The sequence below is a fragment of the Daktulosphaira vitifoliae genome, unplaced genomic scaffold (assembly GCF_025091365.1).
Source record: "Daktulosphaira vitifoliae isolate Bord-2020 unplaced genomic scaffold, ASM2509136v1 Scaffold_2, whole genome shotgun sequence".
NCBI classification, from domain to species: domain Eukaryota; kingdom Metazoa; phylum Arthropoda; class Insecta; order Hemiptera; family Phylloxeridae; genus Daktulosphaira; species Daktulosphaira vitifoliae.
Genome location: NW_026099573.1, coordinates 7,591,051 through 7,602,328, shown reverse-complemented (window position 1 = coordinate 7,602,328; position 11,278 = coordinate 7,591,051). Strand labels below are relative to the sequence as shown.

General features: G+C 31.4%; 1 long non-coding RNA gene across 1 annotated transcript; it reads left to right on the top strand.

Moving 5' to 3' along the window:
• The first annotated feature begins 6,634 nt into the window (after nt 1-6,634).
• Nucleotides 6,635-8,087, top strand: LOC126899114 (uncharacterized). The gene is made up of 2 exons (XR_007702482.1): nt 6,635-6,956; nt 8,028-8,087. It is a non-coding gene; the product is annotated as an uncharacterized LOC126899114 (long non-coding RNA).
• The last annotated feature ends 3,191 nt before the right edge of the window (nt 8,088-11,278 follow it).

Genomic DNA, 11,278 nt, shown 5'->3' with positions numbered 1-11,278 from the left:
TTTTTTTTTTTTTTTTTTTTTTTTATGCTTTGAGCATGTCTCGGGGCCAAAGCCTTTTTAGTCTTCTAGGAGCGTGAGTAACAGAGGATAGTTTTTGGATTAAAGGATTATAATGAGTGTTTAGTTTGGAATAGAATTTAGTATAATGGGATTTGGCCAAATTAAGTTAAGTTAAGTTAAGAGTAGGTAGTTTTAAATCTTTGTGGAGATTTTTATTTGTTACGTACCAGGGAGAGGAAGTTATTAGACGTAAGCAAATTGATTGAAAAGCTTGTAGAGTTCTGGTGTTGGACGGTTTTGACGACCCCCATAGCTGAATACCATAAAGCCAAACCGGACGGATTATCGCTTTATAAATTGTCAATTTGTTGGTTAGGGATAATTTGGATTTTAACAGGGGTCTAAGGAGGTGCAGTCTGGAGTTAACTTGTTTACGCTTTAATTTTATGTGTGGGCCCCACGTAAGACGCTTATCAAATGTGAGCCCTAAGTATTTAACTTCATTTGCTGTTGGTAGAATTTTGTTGTTGAGCGTGACTGGGTGGCAGTCAGAGTTACGTAGAGTGAATGTTACGTGAATTGATTTGGTTNAATTTGACATTTTAAGTCTTTTTTTTTAAATTAGGTGAGTAACAGGTGCGATTTATTAATAAAAAAAATGACGAAATATTGTTTTTTTTCGTTATTTGTGTGTTAAATTTTTTTGTGCGTATAAAACGATTTGCTTATGATTAAATTAAACAATTAGCTTACAATTACTTAAAAAAAAATAAACCTAATAATTATTCAGAAGAATACCTTAGGGGGAGTACACACTAGTGAGAGTATCCTAGGAAAGTACACTTTGGCGAGAGTGCCCTAAGGGGAGTACCCTAAAGATTAATCGAGTCGTAAATATTTTCATTATACGTAAATATTTTTTTTTTAACTGTGCGATTAGAAATTAGAAAATGTATAACAATTTAAGAATTTTTTAAAGGGGCAGAAGATCGGAAGAGGAGTTTCTTTTTATCGGGGAATGTGCGTTGATAATACATTTTTTTACGTATTACCTAAATTAAGTTATAGGATTATCATCTACTTGAATCGCTGAAAAATCATTTTGCCTTGCGTGCCAACGGCGATGAATTTCACTTATTCCAATTAATTCGTAGTTCTCGAAATAATTATTATTGTTTAACGAGCTTTTTACCCGATCGGTTTCGATATAACGTGAAATTCCTCCATTCAAGAGGACATTCGAATAAATCTTAAGGATGTCGCATCGCTGCTTATCCCTATCTTCCCGTCCTATATATATTTGTTATCCCAAAAGATTTTTACTTATTGCAGTGCTAATGTTGTCAGTCGTCTTATTCGTGCTTTGAAAATAGCAAATATTTAATATCAAAAGCTGAACATTGCGTTATTTATTTGGCATTATACCGTTATACGATGTCGTTATATTATTAAAACATTGCTACATGTTTATTCTAATGCGTATTTATTTTATTTTTATTACGGTGCGCGGTACAGTAATAAAAATTGATTTATTACCTTTTCGTCTCGAATTAAACAATACTACAGCACGTTTATTAATAGATTCTTACGCGTACAACACACTTCAGGTAGACGTACAAACTCTTTTTAATTTTCTTTACTCTAATTTTGACACGATAGTATTGTATATTTTACGTGTTGATTATTCCTCTTCTTGAGAAGAAGGTTTCTATAGGAAATTATGTGTTTTAATGCGACAGGAAAGTGTACAATATACGTCGTATTGTTCTATTTCACCGTCAACGGAACCGGAGCAAACGAAGACGACGTCCGAGAAATAAACGAATTGATAAAACATCCAATGTGGACACATTACTATTCGGTGTTCGAAGCACCCGATTACATTAAGGACTACGTGTCGGACACGGAATATCGACTGATCCAAATAAACACACTGTTTTCGAACAGTGGTGCTGGCGATGACGGCGGCGGCACTATTGTTAGCAATGAGAATTTTTACGACAAAGTCCGACAGTTTCATTTGTTGTTGAGCTGTTATTACAGCTTCAAGATAAAAGATTTCGTAGACTACGTGCGAAAAATACGGGAAATCTGCAGTAGACCGAACTTGAAAATATGTAAAAAGCGTTTTCCGAAAAAGGTTTCCGATTTCAGTCTATACCTTCACAGAATGACAAAATCGCTGGAGTATTTTACACATTTGGCGAATCGCAGCCGCCCGGCCGAACCGATTATATTCACCAACGAATTGCAAGAAGGCGTTTTCTATCTGCACAGGCTCACGATTAACATTTCGTTGCACACCGACCAGTGTTTTTTCGACGAGCTAACACGTATCTACTTACTCGTCAAAAGCTTCATGAAAAAACACTGCGTACCGTTGCCGGCCGACGTCGACGAAGACGGTAACGACAATCAAGTATCCGAGAAGACGAGATCGCTGGAAGCGATTGAACAACTAAACGATTACAATTGGGAAGGAAAAATTCAAATAATTTACGATGAATTCAAGAAGCATCTGAGGGAAACGAAGAAACTCACCAGGTTATTGGGTTTCAAATACAATAAAGTCGACCAATCTGTGAGCGTGCGGCCATTCGTTTCCAACACCTCGCGCCCATACACTCCACCGCCACCCATTTCGTCCAACAGTGAAGGATAATATAATCATCGTCGCGTACGACAATAATACGCGCACGATAATTTCTATACAATCTCGTCTCGTAGTAAAAATTAAATCAATCGTAAGCGTTATTCAATAGAACTCTGAACATATAATATATATAAATAATATTTTTAAATTATTAAAATTTCTAAAACTCATAAAAAAATACCTAATTGTACACATATATACAGGGTAATTTGTTTTATCATAACCCACTCGATTACTCGCAGAATAATAATAATTTGAACATTTTTTTTTTTTTTTATTATCTTTAGTTACCCATTATTCTTGAATTTTTAACTATGTAATACTTTTCAAGTTCGTCCCTTATGTCTTGGAGGGGGGTCAACTTTGTTTTTTTAAATGGTAACACGTATTTTTAATTTAATAAAATGTTTGAGTTTTTAATTTAATAGTAAACGGCATTTGAATTTTTAATATAACTTAATTCGTTTATTAGATATAATCATTTAAAGTTTCAAATTTTTGAATTAATATACAGGTATAATACACAAGGGATTACAAATATANTTATAATATACAATATAGGTTGTATAATACACAAGGGATTACAAATACAGGTAGCTAATTGGTTTTTTATAACATCGATATTAGCAGGTACACAGCGTTGTTATTATCGATTGTAGTAAGGCGCATTGTTACGAGTTTATAAATACACCAACTGACAATACAGAAAGTATATCTATTGATAATCATAAGTGATAATAAACAATCCGTGACCGAGACAGCAATGTCATAAAAATCCAATTAGCTACCTGTATTTACAATCCCACGTGTATTATACACGTATATTAAATTAAAAATATGTGTTACCATTGTTGACCCCCTTCCAAGGCATAAGGGACGAACTTAAAAAGTATTACATAGTTAAAAATTCAAGAATAATGTGTAACTAAAGATAATAAAAAAAAAAAAAAAAAATGTTTAAATTATTATTATTCTGCGAGTAATCGAGTGGGTTATGATAAAACGAATTACCCTGTATATTTATGTATTATGAAAAAATAACAAACGTAAATAATACTAATAATAAGTAAGATTTAAACAATACGTTCTATAATAATGTTATTTACGTTCACTTGATTCTCTGTAATTTATAATTTTAACATTTATTTCATTTGAATTGTTGACATTTAATAAAAATTAGACTTTATCTAAAAATCAGACTTTATGAACATTTTTTAGATACAATTGAAATTCCATCGGGCTTATGTTAAATGTTAAAAATGTGTGTTGAAAAACTTTTCAAAGTATTAATGATGATAAAAAAATCTATCACAGTGGGATCGTGCCGCGACCCCACTGTGCTAGAGACGTGGAGACGTGGCACAGCTAAAATCACTATCATAAAAATTACTTCCATGTAAATCTGTAGATAATATTTAATTTTAATATTTTGGTGGATTATTCCAAAAGCATTATAATCTCGTGTCTCCTTATTTATATCCCGATTAAATATTTTTTTTTTTTTTTTTTTTTAATTTTTTTTTTTTTATTCAGAATATTTACAATCTATACAACAAAATGGTACAATAAGTAAATTTGTTTAAATTGATAATTAAAATAACATGAACTATTATGATTGGGAAATGACTCGTTAGTCACACCTCTAGCATGCTGTTTAAGTTAGTCTTTAGTTATTTAGTAGATCTCTATTCCATTGTCGTTTTAGTCTGCGAGGAGGGTTTGAGGGTAAAGTATTTGTTGACATTTTATTAATTAGCGGGTTTCTATGTGATAATAAATTTTGATGAAATCGTTTGTAGTACATTACTGCAAGTTCTTTTACGTTTTGTATTTGTAGGTCTTTATGTAAATTTACGTTTGTTATATACCATGGGCATTTGGTAATAAGTCTGAGTGCTATTGATTGAAACGATTGAATTGGCCTTATATTTGATGGTTTTGCAGGACCCCAGATTTGGATTCCATAAGACCAAACTGGACGTATTATAGATTTGTACAGTAAAAGTTTTGTTTTGAGTTGGAGTTTTGAAGTAAGGAGAGGACGTAGAAGGTGTAGTCTGTTTCTTGCACTTTTTCTTTTTTCTTTTAGATGGGGGCCCCACGTCAATCGTTTGTCAAGTGTAATTCCTAGGTATTTGATCTCTTCTTTTATAGGTATGGGAATATTGTTCATAATAATTTGAGGACATTCTTGTGGTTTGAAATTTAGAGTGAAGGTGATTTGAGCAGATTTATCTTCATTGATTTTTACTCGCCATTTTTTTGCCCATAAGTCAATAAGGTTGGCATGATATTGTAGTGAAAGACTGGCTTCGATTGGATCATTATTAATTGATAGTACAGCTGTATCGTCTGCGTATGTGGCTAAAATTGTTTTATCCGTTTGAGGGATATCGGCAGTGAATGCATTATAAAGGTCTGGGGATAAATCACTTCCTTGAGGTACACCTGCATTTATTTTTTGGTATGATGAGAATTCATTTCCTTGGCGAACGACAAAGTGTCTGTTTTCCAAATATGATTTTATTATGAGAAAATATGGAGCTGGTAAATAGTGTTTTAATTTGAATAGTAATCCTTCGTGCCAGACCCTATCGAAGGCCTGTGCTACATCCAAAAATAGACCGGTACAATAATGTTTATTTTCAAGTGTTGTTGCAATTTCATCAGTTAATCGGTGTATTTGATGTATTGTTGAATGTCTGTTACGAAACCCAAACTGACTATCTGGTACAATATTATGTGATGATAGAATAGGACGTAGTCTTCTGAGTAATATTTTTTCAAAAAGTTTACCTAATACTGGTAATAAACTTATTGGTCTGTAAGACGTAGAAAGATGTTTTGGTTTGTTTGGCTTTGGTATTAAAATAATAGTTGCAAATTTCCAGATTATCGGAAAATATGATAGTCTTAGCATCGCATTGTAAATGTAGGTTAACAAAATCATGGTTTTTTGTGATACATTTTTTAGAATTTTATTGGTAATTAGATCATAACCGGGTGCTTTCCCTGAAGGAAGTTTTTTTATTAAATATTCGACTTCGCCTGGAGTTGTATATTTGGCTGGTAAAGCCATTGGTAGTGGACATGTTAAGAAGGATTTTATTTCTTCATTGAAATTATTGTCAGAGTATAAATTAGTATTTGGAATGAATGTTTTTGCCAATTGTTCCGCAAAAATGTTGGCTTTGTCTTGGTCCGTTATAGCTAAGGTGCCATTTTCTTGACGAATTGGTGGAATATTTTCTTTTTTTTTTGTGAGCCTTTTAGTTGCTCTCCAGAGAGAACCATTGTTTTGATTCAAAGAGTTTAGGTATAGTTTATACTGATCTGCTTTGTAGACAGATAGTTTCTTTTTTAAAGCATTTGTTAGTCTATTGAGATACTGTTTGTGGCTTGGTAGTCTAGTATTATGCCATTTAGTTCTGGCTCGCCTTTTTTCAATAATTAATTTTTGAATAGTTAAAGGTAATTTTTCCTGGTAATTAGTTAACTGATAGTTGGAGTGTTTTGATGAAATAGTAACTGCTTGCTGAATAATTTGTGTGATGGAGTGGGTTAAATATTTTATGATTTATAAGTGTAATATATTAATAAATATATATATATATATTTATAATATATAAATATATAAAGAGTCGAATGAAAGAGATATACAAGTAGTCATTCCCATAAAAAAATTGTATTGATCCATACGTTTTTCAAAAAGTTATAGCATTATAATGTTAAAAAACTCAGCACATTGGTGACGTTGCATAATTGGGTCCGGTATCGTCTATCCGACATTGATTAAAATCACTATCATAAAAAACGCTTCAATGCAAATCTGTAGAAAATGTTTAATATTAAATTACAAAATCCTTCTGATTAATACAACTAAGATTTATGTTTGATTATCGGGTTACGTATGAATAATCAATAAATGTATTTTAATTAAAAACGAGTTGAAAAATTTCTACTTTCCATTGGCATTGATACGATCACATTTGCATGTGCCCATATCTCTGTCTCCCATAACATCGTTGTACCGTTTAATAGACATATATATATATATATATAATTAACACAGTGACATACAGCAATACTAACAGGAGTGCGGACTGCACACATAAACACTTTTTGCAATTCACGGCCAATGTGCCATAATAAGATATCCCTATCGACAGTTGACATTTTACCATCTTCGCGATCACTACTTTTGCCTGATAATTAACTTAACTTCGCTACCCCGTATATTATAGTGTGTGTGTGTGTCGCCGTCAGCTCCCTGTTGGATTAATCATCTCTAGGTGTCCAGCAGGTTGTATTATCCATTTAATATTTCAATTGCTTAATAAATATTTATTTATATCGTTGTTAACNTTTTTTTTTATATATAATAAATGGACACTGAATTTTATGAGATGGTCACTGTGTATGTTTCGCATATATTTTACTGTATACATTAGTACTATTATCGAGCATGCTTAACTTAATTTAAGACGCCTATTGTAAATGTATGCAAGTTTTTGACAACGTTTTGGCTACATACATTAGGTTAACTCAACTTATTTTTTTTTTATTGTCATAAATAACATTAAATTATTATTATTTTTTTAATTCATAAACATTTATTATTCATTTTGCATGCATTGCTTATGATTGTATTCGGTACCCCAACATCCCCTTTTAATTATTGAATTTTTTTAATAATAAGCGTTAGTGTTCTGAACAGACCTTGAGAACATGGAGGATACTCTTTGGGGCCCCGAGACTATTCAAGAAGTCGACGACAGGGCCGGGCTTTTCATAGGAACCGCTTGGTAGCCGACTATTGAGAGCCCACACGAAGGAAGCTCCTCCAACGCTCAATAGCTTGTGAATTAAGGAGTGTGGACATCAAAGACCCAGAGGTTCTTATTACGACACTAATGTCCCTCCAAATTTTTTTTTTTTATTTTAAAAAATTTTTTCTTTTCCTACGTAGCACCATTTTGCCAAAGTTATTTTGTTATAAGGTCTAGGGTCAGACCTTAAGTGTAGGGGGAGCAGCTGATACGATCACATTTGCATGTGCCCATATCTCTGTCTCCCATAACATCGTTGTACCGTTTAATAGACATATATAGATATATATATATATATATATAATTAACACAGTGACATACAGCAATACTAACAGGAGGGCGGACTGCACACATAAACACTTTTTGCAATTCACGGCCAATGTGCCATAATAAGATATCCCTATCGACAGTTGACATTTTACCATCTTCGCGATCACTACTTTTGCCTGATAATTAACTTAACTTCGCTACCCCGTATATTATAGTGTGTGTGTGTGTCGCCGTCAGCTCCCTGTTGGATTATAACATCTCTAGGTGTCCAGCAGGTTGTATTATCCATTTAATATTTCAATTGCTTAATAAATATTTATTTATATCGTTGTTAACCTAAAGTGTTATATATATATATTGTAGTGCGACCCTTGGTAGTTCCTCTAAGGGAATATAAATTAAATAGGAAACTTCAGTACCTAAGGTAGATATAGCCTAGCCAGCTATCCCCCGTTGGTCCCTTAGAATACTGTCGACGGGCATTTAGACTAAACCCCTAAATAGCGACGTAACAGCATTATCAAGTTTTGAAACACCCCTGTATAAAGGGAAATGGTCCGATTAAAAAAAAATTATGTCCAATGAAATAAGTATAAAAATAATATTTATCATAAAAAAAATATAATGATCCATACGTTTTTCAAAAATTCATAATATTATAAAGTTAAAAATATTTAAAAAGAAGTCTTTTTACAAAAATCGTATTTTAGCGTCAATGCGAAGCTGAGAAGGCATTGATTTTACCATGATGTGTTTATTTTTTTTTTTTTCGTGTCTGTCACTACTTTTTCTCAGCTCTCACTTGACCGATTTTTCTCAATGATACGTCGAGAAATCACAAATCCTATCTAGTAAAAGATATTACCATGAGAAATTGGAAAAATTTTTCTCGTTCCCCGTAAATGGGGGAAATTTCCAAAAATTAACTTTTTCAACTTTTTTTTTGAAAACGTTCCGGAAATACTGCGTCCTTTTGAACATATATCAAATTAAAGCATATTTTATGTACTATAAAATGAAAAAAAAAATTTGTCCCGACACTTTTTTTTCTACATTTAAACGGCTGCCGTAGTTTGAAAAAACACTATTTCTGTGTTAAAATTTTCAATTTTCAACTTCTATAACTTCTATAACAAATTCTATAACTTTTCAAAAAAATACAAGTATTAGCACAAATTTTTTTTTTCCTAAATACATTATAAGTACATGTTTTATTTGACATACTTTTTATTAAAATTGGACAATTTCCCCCTTAAAAGGGGGCGTTCAAAACTCGAAACATTGTATAAAAAAAAGAACTTTTTCAACTTGACTTTTGAAAATGTTCCGGAAATACTGCGTCCTTTAGACACATGTCAAATGACAACTTACAATAAATACTACAAGTTCAATAAAAAAAATTTGTCCCAACACATTTTCTTCTATAGGAAAATAATGGCCGTCGAATTTAACGAAACTTATAATTTTTATGTAAAAACAACTGTTTTACATCAAATATTTTAATATACAAGACTGCCATAACTTTTTTAAAAATGAACAAATTAAAATTATTTTTTTTTTACATTGAAACCTTAGATATTTTTCTTTCATTTGATTTAATTTTTTTGAAATTCTAAACCTGCCTGCAGGCGAAATTCAAGAAAAAAAAAAACCCAGCACGGTGGGGTGGCGGCACGGTGGGGTGGCGGCACAATGGGGGGTCCTGGCATAGTTGGGTCCGGTATAGATGATATCTGACAGTGATTAAAATCACTATCATAAAAAACGCTTCGATGCAAATCTATAGATAGTGTTTAATTAAAAAAAAAAATAATTGTTAAAATAGCATATTTTTCAATATGGTAGCCATTTGCGCATAGGAGATAGGTCGTCGGGACAAATTTTTTTTTCCATTTTACAGTACATAAAATAAGCTTTAATTTGATATATAAGGACGCGGTATTAAGTTGAAAAAGTTAATTTTTGTAAAAAAGTTGCCATTTTAAATCCCCCCCAATGAGCGGATTAAGTAATAGATTTTCAAAAAAATGATATCAAATGAAAGGTAAATATCTAAGGTCTTAGTATAAAAAAAATTTATGTCGATTTGTTGATTTTTCAAAAAGTTATGAAAGTTTTAAGAAAAAAAAGTGAAAAAATTTCGAAAATTAGCGATTTTTAAATTTGTAACTTTTTCGGATATTTCCCCCATTTGTGGGGAACGAGGGAATTGTTTTCAATTTTTAAGGGTAATATCTCCCCGACTAGATACGATTTGTGATCTTTTGACGTATTTTTGAAAGAAATCGGTCCAGTGAGAGCTGAGAAAAAGTGGCAACAGACATAAAAAAAAAAAAAAAAACACATTGAAAAATTAATACCTTCTCCGCTTCGCATCGAAGCTAAAAAAAAAAATTAAAAATAACATAATTTTAATAAAACTATACAGTCGGTAATATTGAGTTTTTCACTCATATTTTTAGCACGGGGTACACCTGTTATTACCTAGATATAATTCTAGAATCGAATGGATCCCCCCCCCAATAAATCTATCTCATTATAGTGATAAATTTTATGAATCACTTTTAGGAAATTGATTCGTTTGCATTTTGGGTAATTTCAGATTTTCCTATGGTAAATTAAGCGACATATCAGATTTAGATAGTAGGAGTAGTGAAATAAGTTGTCGTAAATGTCAAAAAGTAAATACATTTTTTTAAATATGATATTGCTTAATTTTAATCTGAAATATTATTTCTCTGGCACTTGACTAATCGCACAGATTTAATAATATATTCTAAGGGTAGTGGATCTAAAAGAAAAATTCACATTTCCTACTCGACGAAACCATCTAGTTAGATGCAATAAAACTAGAACTTATTTTGAAAATTTTCATTTATAGAGAATCCAAACCCAAAGACCCGCATTATAGCGGAAACTAGAGAGACCGTTAGCTACCAAAAATGTATTTTTTTTAAATACTGACCAATGAAGTCCCTCAGAATTGTTCGAATGCTTAAAAAAATTAATGAAACAACAAAATATGGTAACGATCGATCAACTCAAACGCATAACGTGGTGGTGTTACGCACCCGAGAATATTGAAAGTTTAAATATTTTAAAATTTATAGAAAAACCTAAAGGAATTTTATCTTATAAATCTTATTTTTTCGATAAAAATAGTTTTTACAAAATTAAAAAATATTATTATTTAGTCTGAAAAAAATGACAATTAGTTAAAAATTTAAATATCTTATTTTACCAGCGTAACTATTATATTCAGTACATTTTAAATCCATCCGTTATAGAAAAACAACTGTTTAGTTAAAAGTTATTTAAAATGAAATTTTTTATAGATTTTGTTTGCAAAATTTATTTTTTATACTGCTACCATTTTGTAAAATATATTGATTGTATATTACAAAATTATTATATTTTTTTTCCAATTTCCATAACTTTATTCGTTGTACGAGTTTATTTGTTGGACAAAAAATCAATTCATATTTGATAACTCGGCGGCAATAGTTTAGTAGCACATTCTATACAA